The sequence below is a fragment of the Delphinus delphis genome, chromosome 2 (genome assembly GCF_949987515.2).
Source record: "Delphinus delphis chromosome 2, mDelDel1.2, whole genome shotgun sequence".
Classification (NCBI taxonomy): Eukaryota; Metazoa; Chordata; class Mammalia; order Artiodactyla; family Delphinidae; genus Delphinus; species Delphinus delphis.
In genome coordinates this window covers 133,836,600-133,848,881 of record NC_082684.1, presented here as the reverse complement: position 1 = coordinate 133,848,881, position 12,282 = coordinate 133,836,600, and the positions used below count along the sequence as shown (strand labels likewise).

General features: G+C 53.9%; 1 protein-coding gene across 1 annotated transcript in view; it reads left to right on the top strand.

The window, feature by feature from the left end:
• The first annotated feature begins 444 nt into the window (after positions 1–444).
• PAQR5 (progestin and adipoQ receptor family member 5) overlaps positions 445–12,282 on the top strand; it is a 91,677-nt gene continuing 79,839 nt past the window's right edge. The window contains exon 1 of the mRNA XM_060005698.2: positions 445–578. The gene's annotated coding sequence lies outside the window, so the exon portion shown is untranslated. The remainder of the gene's footprint in view (positions 579–12,282) is intronic.

Genomic DNA, 12,282 nt, shown 5'->3' with positions numbered 1-12,282 from the left:
ACAGGGGCCCAGAGCAGCCAGGAGCCTCTCCCACGGGGGAGAGTTCATGGTCGGGTGGGGCTGCGGGCACCCAGTTGTTTTTTTCCCTGTGCTCCACCCCATGCATTCTTCCGAAGTGCAGGCTCAGTGGCCCTGCCCTCCAGGAGGCCTCGGGGCTCCCAGGTCTCTGCCCCTGAAAGTGGGGGTGGGCATGAAGGGCGTGGAAGGTGCAGGGCAGAGGGGGCCTATGGACACCCCCGACTCCACCTGGGCGCCGGGCTTGCCTCGCACCGCAGGTTGGCGAGTGAGGGGGCGACCCTTTGGAGGTCACGGAGCCCGGCGTGACTGGCACACTGTCAGGTGCAGGCCCCACGATGGGACCTGTGCCCTGCCTCGGCTCCTCCCCCGCCCGCCCTCCCGGCCCCGCCCCGCGCGGGAGGGGTGGGCGGGGCCCGCGGGGAAGCGCGCCGACCTCCCAGCCAGGTGCTGCGCGGGCTGTCCCGTGGCGGACGCGGCCGGGAGGAGAGTTTGGGTCTCCTCCTGCCTGTGCTGCGTCCCTGCGCCTTCTCAGCCGGATGCCCGAGACACTCAGAACCCAGGTAACCGAGGGCGGGACACCCCCGCGGCACGCGTCCTCCCGCCTCCCTGTCCACGCGCACCCCGCCTCGGCGGCCGCCCCCCAGGCTCCCCGGAGCCCGCCGGCCGCTCCCCGGGCGGCTCTTGGAAAGTTTGCGCCCGGAATGCCGTGCACCGGACGGCGGCGAAATGCAGCCACTTTTGCCCTCGCGCCCTCCGCCCGGGAGCCAATGCGGTGGGGTGGCCGCTGCCGGTTCACGGGGTCTCCGCTGAGATCGGTTGGAAGTTTGCCTTCTCGCTTTTCCCATCCCTCACTCTTCTGAGCGTTTGCGTCCCTCCCCCGTGCCCCTCAGTTCCTTTAAAAATATGTATATATCCTTAGATGGGGACGGCAGAGTTGGCGATTTCTTAAGGGATGTTTACGTTTGTGCTTCCCGCCTCCTCCGGCCAACATGTACGATAGGAGACTGTACTGAGCCAGACAGGGTGCGGGTGAGGGGGCGGCCCTCTGCCGGGCGTGGGGTGGGGGCCGGGCGCCGTCTGGGCCCTGCTGAAGTGGGTGCCCAGCCACGGGGAGTTCTGGGCTTTTGTCTTGTCTCCCGCAGGTCACAGCCCAGCGGGGCATCCTCGGCTCCCCCAGCACTCCTCGAGATGAGCACTGGGGAGAGAGGGTAGGCAGGGGCAGGAATCTAGAGCGACCTCTATAACCCTTGACGATTTGAACAGAATGGGCTTCCTCTTGCCTTAGCTGCGAGGAGGGCTCAGCTGTGTGTGGGAAAGGGGATGAAAGATGGTCCTAACCACGCAGAAGCAGAGAGGACAGGTGGGGGAGGTCAGAGCATCAGAGAAGAGCTAACAGCACTCACCTGGACACTTCCTTGATTTCATCCACACCCCCTCCCTAATTAACCGGTGAGGTAGTAGGTCTTAATCCATTGTCAGATGCGCAAAAAAGGAGGCTCCAAGAGGTTAAGTAACTTGCTGGAGAAAAGTGGTGGACCTGGACCACAAACCACAGTCAGATGGTTGGTTCTCCATTTTTCTGGGCCCCTGATCAGCAGGGGTTCATTTCTTCTCCCCCTCCCTTGAGTTTCTTCCCCTGAAAGGGGTAGGCCCAGAGAGTGCACCTCCAAGAAGAAATAAAATCTGGTCAGGAAGCTCCTCCAACAGAGGGCCGGCTCCTTGCTAAGCTAGGAGGTCTGCAGGAGGTGAGGACCTGTTTTGTTCACGGCTGTAACCATAGTACCTGGCACTCTCGGAAGGTGCCCCACAAGAATGGAATGAATTAACCTGAAATAGCAGAGCCTCTTTTCCAGCTGATGGATCTTTGCCCTTGGTGAACAGAAAGGGCATTCTGAAAAGTCAGACCAGAAAGGTGCCCAATGCCATCACTGCGGGTCCTTGAAATCCTTACCCCACTTGGTTCTTTTAAGCCAGTGAGCACATCCATAATCCCATGTGCCTTTCCAGACAGCCAGGCTTTCACCTTACCCCCAGTCTACTTCTTGTCAGGCTAGGAGAAGCAGCAGGAAGTGGGTTCCATGCCCAACTTGGCCCTGCTCTAGGTTGAAGGCAGAGGACCCTTGGCCCGTCTATACCAAGTCTTACCCATCTCTCCAAGGAATCTTATTTGGAAACTCTAATCTTCATTGCCTCTTCCCTGATCCTTCCATGGGGCAACCATGGATTCAGGTTGGATCCATGAATTCAGGGAAGAGGACTTGCTTTTCTGAGCCTCAATTGCCTCATCTGTAAAATGGGGACAATAGAATCTGCATGGCTTTACATGAGAGTGTGTGGTCCAAAGCGCTCTGCAAGCTGCAAAGCAGACTGTGAGAGACGATTTTTCTTTCCTCACATGTTTGTTAGCCTGACCTCCCCAGGTGGGCTGTAAATTCCTTCTGGGAAGGGATCACACATCTTGGTATCCCTCTGAGAGCTCTCCTCATTGTGAGCACACAGTAGGTTCACAGGAATGGAAGAGGAATTGCTAAAATTGGTGAAAAATCCACCCCTGCCCCCATGTGAGGAGAGGGGATACTCTACAATACAGGGGAGGGTATAGGAGGGACGGGAGGGGTCTGAGATCCAAGACCAGGAACGAATGGGAAGGCAGGGCATAGCGGACTTTCCATGGCAGTGCCCTGAAGACTTTTGAGGCTGTGCCAGGAACCTTATAACCTTGGACTCCTTAGCAGATGTGGTGTCTGCTTTGGCCTGAGGACAGGCCAGGACACCCAGAGTTGACCAGTTCTGCTCCTTGGGGGAGACCACTGAGAACATAGCTGGGATTCAAGCCCCTGCACATCCCCACTCCCATCCCCCCGCCCACACACACACCACCTGTTCCTCCCCAGGGGTTTGTGCACACGTAGGGCCCACCCAGCTTCCTACTGCCTGTTCCTGGCTCTTAACAAGAACCCAGTGGAGTAAGACCTTTAGACACAGAATATCTCAGCTGGCATAAGCCTTAGAGGTCATATCTCTACACCCCTTCCCTGCTTTACTTTCCATAGCACATGTCACCATCTAACATCCTGTATATTAAGAATATTGAAGAATCTTGCTTCTTGGCTGTCTTCCCTGTTCGAGTATCAGCTCCATGAGGGCAGGGCTTTCGGTCTGTTTTATTCTGCTCTATTCCCAGGAGTCAGAGCAGTGCCTGGTGCGCAGTGGGTGCTTAGTTAATATGCGTTGAGTAAATGAATGCATCCAGGCCACGCTTCCTCATTGTACGGTTGGGGAGACTGAGGCCCAGAGACAGGAGCGACCTCTTGAAGACAGAGCTGGAGCTTCTCTTGACTGGACTTGAGTTAATTCTAAGCTGGGTCTCTGTCCCCTGCACCAGGCTGCTAGGGGTGCTCAGGAGCTGCCTTGGAAAGAACCTTCAGACCAGGTGCCCCCAGTTGCTCAGAGGGGCAGCTCCTAGCTGAACAGATCACCATCCACATAGAGTGATTTGAGAGCACAAAGCGGGGAGCGCTCCCGGTTAGACCCACATCCCCAGAAGAAACCTCCTAATGCTGCTTTCCAGAAGTGGGTGGTGCCTCTATTAGTGGTGAAAACAGTGCCGTCTCCAGGCAGCCTTTTCAGATTCCCCAAGGGCACTGGACGACCCAGGCGGACAAGCCAAGTCCCTGGCAGCCCTGGGGAAAGAGGTGGAGCTTCAGATCTGCTGGGTCAAGGATAAAAACCAGTCTGAGAAGGCGCGACCAGATGTGTGGGCCAGGTAGAGCGAGGACGTTATTCTGCCCAAGGCGTGGGAGAAGGTGGGGGGCTCTTAGGCCTCACTTAGGAATCTGATGAGTGGTTGTCTGGAGGCCCCAAGAGCTTGAAATTCTGAGGCACTGTGTCAGGACAAGCAGGATGGAGAAGGTTGCGTGTGTGTATGGGCGGGGGCATAGGGTAGAAGCTGGAACTATCTACGGGATAGAAAATATGGGAGACACATCCACGAACACCAAGCCACTTCAGTCTCCCTCCCCACCCCATCATTGTGCTGGCCAGTGTTGTTTCCGTAAAGGACTTTTGTCTGTGTTCTAAGGGAGAACTCTAGGCCGTGTGGAATTGATTGGAGGAAAAGATACCTATGGCAAGAAGACCTCCCAAAGAGGCTATTGCAGGAACAAAGACAGGAGATGGGGTCCCTGGAGGTGTATTTCCTCCTGACACTCACTGGGAATGTAGACCCTTCCTAACTGCTTGGAGGAGCAGGGGTACATTTTTTTTTTAAATTTATGTATGTATGTATGGCTGCGTTGGGTCTTCGTTGCTGCGCGCGGGCGTTCTCTAGTTGCGGCGAGCGGGGGCTGCTCTTTGTTGCCGTGTGCGGACTTCTCATCGCGGTGGCTTGTCTTTGTTGTGGAGCACGGGCTCTAGAGCGCAGGCTCAGTAGTTGTGGTGCACGGGCTTAGTTGCTCCGCGGCATGTGGGATCTTCCCAGACCAGGGCTCAAACCCGTGTCCCCTGCATTGGCATGCGGATTCTTAACCACTGCACCACCAGGGAAGGCCCTTGAGTTACATTTTTAATAATACTAATAAGCATGCAATAAATGCTAGTCGGATGCCAGGCACTGTTCTAAGCACTTTGCTTGTACTAGGTAGTCCTTACCACAGCCATGAGGTTGAAACCGTATCATCTCCATTTTACAGATGAGGAAACTGAGCTTCAGAAAGGTGGCATAACTTTGCCCAAAATGACACTTGCAGGGAGAGGAGCACCAGAATTAGTCGGGCTCCAGACCCTGCAGCCTTAGCCTCCATGCTGTGCTGCCTCAGTCAGCCAAGTAGGCCACACAGACAGGACAAAGAGCCTGGAGGCCAGGGTGGTCGACACACACGTGGAGACAGGGGAAGCAGCTCCTGTGCAGGCCCCCACATTAGATGCATAGGGAACTTTGACGATTTCCCTGCTATTGACCCCCAAATCTTCTCCCATTGGTATTGTGGTTTGCCAAATTAAGAGCTGAAATTGATGTTGGGAGAGAGACTCCAGAAGTTGGGCTTTGAAGGATGTGTAGGAGTTTTTACCAGCGTGTTGGGAAAACTGGGGAGGAAGGGAGGCAGGGCATGTGGAGGGAACAATGATAATGCTTTGCCTGAAGAAATGAGTCCATAATAGTGACTCGTCCTGGGCTTCCCTGGTGGCACAGTGGTTAAGAATCCACCTGCCAATGCAGGGGACACGGGTTCTATCTCTGGTCCGGGAAGATCCCACATGCCGCGGAGCAATCCAGCCTGTGCGCCACAACTACTGAGCCTGAGCTCTAGAGCCTGCGAGCCACAACTACTGAGCCTGCGTGCCACATCTATTGAAGCCTGCGTGCCTAGAGCCCATGCTCTGCAACAAGAGAAGCCACCGCAATGAGAAGCCCGCGCGCCACAACTAGAGAAAGCCCGCACGCAGCAACGAAGACCCAACACAGCCAAAAAAAAAAATAAATAAAAGTGACTCGTCCTGTGTCTGAGGCCACTGTAGCTCCCCTCCCCCCATTCTTGTCCCCCAGCCACTCCTTATGGGCTCCCTTCCTGTGAAGAGGGGAGACCCTGACATGAGACATAGCTTATGCATTCCTGTCCCTTGCCTCCTTTATTACCACCGTCACTACAAGTCTGGTGGCTTTCAGCGACAGTAGATGGAAAAGTACGCCTGTTGTGACATGACATGAATCAGTCCTTCATAAATAATGGGGTTGCATTGTCAGTGCTAATGCCTGGACCTGTGCCCTAGTGTCTGGTCCACGGTGGGAGACACAGTGTTGGCTCCTGAGGGAAAAGGACAAGGGTGACTCTAGATGTTATTCTGAAATTGTGCAGGATGGCAGCAAGGAGCTAACAGGTGTGAGAGATACAGTCGTTTTTGGCAGCTAGGGAAAAAGACAGTGTTCCCCCAAAGCAGTGATCCTAGGTGTGATTTCTGCCCGTGCTCTGTCCTCTCACCCAGGGTTTATCTTACAGGGTTGTCCTTTCTTCCGTCCTTGACACCAGGCTAGGACCACCCCCAGAGAGCTCTGTGGGGAACTTGCGTGATGAATTTTGCCTAAACCTCAAATGGGCGTCTTGCCGGGATACACTGTAGCCCCTTAAGACATTCTTCCTCTTTGACTATGTGGGAGCCCTGTGGTCAGGATGACTTTGGTGGGATGCATTTGGAGCCGGCCAGAGGCACAGAGCCCAGCCATCACGGGTGTCTAGATCCCAGGGGCCTGAATTCGGCTACTCAGCCAGCTTGCCACTGGTCTTTGAGTTGGTCACTGGGGTCTGGGGAGCTGAAGGCCTGGTGTGGCAGGCGGGGAGCCCTGGATTCTAATTTTTTTTTATATATATACTTTTTTTTTTTTGTCGGCGCTGCGTGGCATTCGGGATCTTAGTTCCCCCACCAGGGATTGAACACCAGCCCCCTGCAGCAGAAGCTCAGAGTCTTAACCACTGGACCGCCAGGGAAGTCCCTCTGGATTCTAATTCTGACACGATCTAACTCACAGTATGACTTTGACTCTGTCCCTTCCTGGGCCCCAGTTTTCTCGTCTGTAGAAGAGACAGCTTGGCTGAGATCAGGTCCAGATACTTCTTTGCTGCGGGGCTGTCCTGTGTTTTGTAGGACGTTCAGCAGCAGCCCTGGCCTCTACCCACTAGATGCCAGTAACGCCACCTCTCACTTTTCTCGGCAAACAGCAGTGTCTCCAGACGTTGCCCAACGACCGCGGTGGGCAGAATTGTCTCTGGTTGAGAACCACGGGGTTAGATGATCTCTGAAGACCCTCCCACTGGTTACCCCCAGGACCAGGAAGACACTTTTCTCTTTCAGCCCCTGTTTTGGAGATGCTGACTGTGTGAGAACCAAGGAGCCTGTGCATGGGGTCTCCAAGGGCTTACGGGGTAGGATGTGAGCTATGAGAACAGGAAAGGCTCTGGGCCCACTGGGCCTCTTGCTGAGAGCCAAGGCCAAGGTCTTTTTGCCTCCCAGGCCTTGGGTTACATAAGAAGGTAGGGGGCGGGGGAAGCAGGCCTGTTGTTGGCCCAGGCGCTAAGGTCAGCAGCCTTCCAGCCAGTGACTAATCATCTCTACATGCCCTAAGGACTTAGCTGCTCCGTGGTCCCCTCTCCCACTGCCCTGGGAGGGGACACAGGAAGTGAATCAGCCCACCCACAGTGCAGAGGAAGGGGAAGGTGGAGCACAGCAGTGTTAGACCCAAGGGCCACACACCATTACCCCAACCCATCCCTGGATTTATTTTGTTTATTCCTCCCAAGTTAGTTGTTTATTAACCCGCCCGTGGAAGCCCCTTCTGACCTTGTTGCTTAATGGAAGGGTGAAGACTTATCTTCTCCAGGAATGGGAGGAGCTTGTCAATGAATCTTGGAAGTAAATCACTGTTCTGAGGACAACAGGCTCAGAAATTTGGGGTAGTGTTAACCCAAAATGATCGGTTTGGGTTATACTTTTTTTTTTTTTTTTTTTTTGCGGTACACGGGCCTCTCACTGCTGTGGCCTCTCCCGTTGCGGAGCACAGGCTCCGGACGCGCAGGCTCAGTGGCCATGGCTCATGGGCCCAGCCGCTCCGCGGCATGTGGGATCCTCCCGGACTGGGGCACGAACCCGTGTCCCCTGTATGAGCAGGCGGACTCTCAACCACTGCGCCACCAGGGAAGCCCTGGGTTATTCAGTCTTATAGTTCTCATTGAAGGACGAGAGACTGCTCTAGACGGCAGGTTAGATGCTGAGGAAGGAGCAGGGAGTCAGACAAGCCCCCTGCCTCAGAACCCTGCAGTCTGGGAGTACAGAGGTCAGTCTGTAATTGCAGTGCCCAGAGGAGGGTCTGGTCAGCTCCACCCAGGGTGTGAGGTAGGGAATTGGGGATGGAGGGTGGGGGCGTGCATGGGTTTTTTTGGGGAGGTAATGGTAGCGTGCAGAGGGTTTCAACGAGGAGAGCTGGGTTTTGGTTTTGGTTTTTGCCTTTTTTATTGTGGTAAAATATACATAACATACGATTCACCATTTTAATCATTTCAAAGTATACAGTTCAGTGCCATTAAGGACATTCACCTCGTTGTACAACCATCCCCACCATCCAGCTCCGGAATTCTTTGCACTTTACAAAACCAGAACTCCGTACCCGTTAACTCCCCTTTCCCTCCTCCCCTCAGCCCCTGGTAACCACCCTGCTTCTTTAGGTCTCTGTGAATTTGACTATTCTGGGTACGTCACCTAAGCAGAGTCTTACAACATGTGAGGTTTTTTTTGTTTTTTGTTTTTTTTTTGCGGTACGCGGGCCTCTCAGTGTTGTGACCTCTCCCGTTGTGGAGCACAGGCTCCAGATGTGCAGGCTCAGTGGCCATGGCTCACGGGCCCAGCTGCTCCGCGGCATGTGGGATCTTCCCGGACCGGGGCACGAACCCATGTCCTCTGCATCGGCAGGCAGACTCTCAACCACTGCGCCACCAGCGAAGTCCAACATGTGAGTTTTTGTGTCTGGCTTCTTTCACTTAGCATGATGTTTGAAGGTTTATCAGTGTTGTGGTATACATCAGAATTTCCCTCCTTTTGAAGGCTGAGTAATATTCCAGTTGTGGATATCCCACATTTTGTTTATCCATCCATCTGTCGATGGACAAGGGTTGCTTCCACCTTTTGGCTTTTGTCAGTATTGCTGCTATGAACATGGCTGTACAAATGTCTGTTTGGGTCCCTGCTTTCAGTTCTTTGGGGTGTATTCCCAGAAGTGGAATTGCTGGATCATATGGAAATTCTGTGTTTCATTTTTTGAGGAACCACCATACCGTTGAGGAATAGGTGTTGGAACTAGATCTGAAGGATGAACATGAGCTCTCCAGGCCTCTAGGTAGAGGAAGAGGGAGGAAAGGGGGAGGGGGAGGAGGGAGGGCAGGGGAGGAGAGAGCCTGGACTGCGGCAGGAGACAAGTGGCACAGTGGTGTTTGTGCTTGGGGCTGGAGATGGGGCCCTGGACAGGTAGAGTGCGAAGGGTCTTGGACCAGGTGAGGAACTTGGGCTCCATGCTGTAGGCAGAGAGAAAAACTGAAGGGGGTTTTAATCAGGAAGTGATACAGGCCTATTATCATCTTAGATGGACAGAGCTGGGAGTGATGTCACAGATGGTCTGGGAGGGAAAGAGGCTTAAGGCAAGAACCAAGTGGGAGAAAACTGGGTAACACTGGAGCCTCGTGGTTGGGGCGGGTGGAGGGAGCAGGTCTGGAGGGTGGGTGCGCTGCACAGGGTGCCCAGGTTTGCGCTTTGGTGCTGGGTGAGTGGTGGTGAGGCTGCCGATAAGCTTATAGGAGGAGCAGCCAGTTTGACAAGATGATGAGGGCATATCCACTGGCTTGAAGGGGCCATGGAGCCACCCGGGTAGAGGCAGGATTTGAGGGCTGCGCAAAGCTGGGCAGAGCTAGGTGCTGTAGAATAGGGGGAGAAGCTGGTCCGGGGCAGGGAAAGGACCGCCATCGGATGGCACAGAGGACCCAGCGGAGTTGGAGGCCAGGACACAGGGAGGCCTCTGCTCAGTACCGCTCGGTCCCTGCCTTGCGTATTTCATATCGATCCTCACATTTTCACTGCCAAGCTCGAGGCTCTGAGCTTGAGGCTGGGCACGGGAGGTGGAGATACAGAGATAAACCCAAGCCAGTGACTAATTCATTTATTCATCCCATAAAGCCTAGGAAATGGAACTTGGCCAATACCTTTGCACAGTTAAATATTGACACAATTGGGATAGGTGCTATGCAGGAGAAATGGAGCATGTTATGAAAGTGTGTCAGAGGACATGCTTAATCTAGGGCAGGGTTTCTCACATCGGCACTCTTGCCATTCTGCATCAGGTAATTCTTTGTCGTGGGGTCTGTCTGGTTTAGTAGCTTCCCTGGTCTCCACCCACGCGATGCCAGTAAGTAGCCACACACAACCCACCCCCAGTTGTGATCAACAAAAATGTCTCTAGACATTGCCAAATGTCCCCTGGGAGGCAAAATCACCCTCAGTTGAGAGCCATTTGCCCAGGGGCCAGGAGAGACTTCTTTTTTTTTTTTTTTTTTTTTAGGAGAGACTTCTTGAGAGAATGATGGTAATCTGAGTTCTAGAATAAAGCAGGGGTGGGGAGTGGAGGGGAATATTCGGGACACAGGTAACTGTGTGCAGAGGTCCTGAGGTGGGAAGGAATGAGGAGGCTGGGGGAGCCGATGAGGAAGGCTTCCATTAGGTGGGCACTGGTGGGGGCAGGGAAGAGCGGATGGATTCAGGGATACTCAGGAGGGAACACAGGCAAGGGAGCCTCCTGGGTGTGGAGGATGAAAGTGGCTGGAAGCTGGCAAGTTACATTTTGGGCCTGTTGGGTGAGCGATACCTGGGGGTCCTCCAGGTGGGGCCCTGCGCTCAAAAGAGAGGTCTGGCTGGAGATGCACGTTTGGGAGTGACATGCGTGTAAATGATGAGCTTAGCCTTGGGTAGACCAGATGGCCCAGGGGGAGTGTGTGGACCAAGCAGAGAGGAGGGCCTAGAAGTGAGCTCCAGGGGTGCCAGCATTCAGAGACAGAGCGCTGGGAGGTGTCCCAGAGAGGGAGCAGGGAACCCGGGGAGCCCGGTGCTGGAGGAGCCCGAGGATGCTGAAGGATGGGGGCTGGCCCACGGTGAAGTCTCTGGAGCCTTCAGGTAAGAAGAGAACTGGGAAGTGGCCGCTGGATTTAGAGTCCGGTGGCTGCCACGGGGGAGGTCAGCCTGGGGTCACTGAGGAAGGGGCAGGAGGGGACGGAGGGGGCTGGTAGGCAGCTTTTCCAAACCTGTGTCAGCAGAAGGTGAGGAGAGAGCATGGAAATCAGAAGGGAAGTGAGTTAGGGAGGGTTTTGTTTTATTTGTTTAATCTTGCTTGTTTTGCCCCCACCCTCCCTTTTTTTTCCTTAGAAAATAAAAGTACATGGTTCAGAATTCAAAAATTGTGACGATTTCGCTGTGAAAAAGTCTCCACCCCCATCTCCCTTGGCCTCCCAGTGCCCTCCCCTCCTCAGAGGCAACTTTACCAGTTTCTTAACATATTCTTCCAGAGATATTTCATGCACAGATCAGTAAATGCATATGTGGTCTTTCCCTCCACATGGTAGCAGCACTATATGTATTCTTCTACCCCTGATTTGGTCTTTTTCCACTTAGCTCTTTGTTTTTTTTAATTTATTTATTTTATTTATTATTTACTTTTGGCTGCGTTGGGTCTTCGTTGCAGGGCGTGAGCTTCTCATTGCGGTGGCTCCTCTTGTTGCACAGCACGGACTCTAGGCGCACGGGCTTCAGTAGTTGCAGCACGAGGGCTCAGTAGTTGTGGCTCGCGGGCTCTAGAGCACAGGCTCAGCAGTTGTGGTGCACGGGCTTAGTTGCTCCGCGGCATATGTGGGATCTTCCCGGACCAGGGCTCGAACCCGTGTCCCCTGCGTGGGCAGGCGGATTCTCAACCACTGCGCCGCCAGGGAAGCCCCCACTTAGCTCTCTTGAGAAGCTTCCAGATCAGTACGTGGAGAGCTTCTTCATTCTCCTTTACAGCTATATGATGTTCCATGATATGGATGGCACATAATTTATTTAACAAATCCCCTGTTTGGGGACATCACAGTGTCTCACTGAATCTCCTTGTGCTTCAGTCATTTTGCAGTGTTGCTGGGTGCATGTGGGGAAACGTCTCAGAAATGGAATTGGTGAGTCGGATGGTTTGTGTTTTGAAAGATATCAGCAGGTTGCTCTCCATAGAATTTATAAGAATGTACACTCCTACCAGTAGTGTGCAAGGACGCTCATTTTTCTACACCCTCCGAAATAGAGTGTTACCAACTTACTGATGTTTGCCAATCTGGAAGACAAAGATAGTTTTTTTGTTTTATTTATTTATTTATGGCTGCGTTGGGTCTTCGTTGCTGCGCGCAGGCTTTCTTTAGTTGCGGCGAGCGGGGGCTACTCCTGATTGCAGTGCACGGGCTTCTCATTGCAGTGGCTTCTCTTGTTGCGGAGCATGGGCTCTAGGCACACGGGCTTCAGTAGTTGTGGCACGTGGGCTCAGTAGTTGTGGCTCGCGGGCTCTAGAGCGCAGGCTCAGTAGTTGCGGCGCACAGACCTAGTTGCTCCGTGGCATGTGGGATCTTCCCCAACCAGGAATCGAACCCGTGTCCCCTGCATCGGCAGGCGGATTCTTAACCACTGTGCCACCCAGGGAAGTCCCAAAGATAGTTTCTT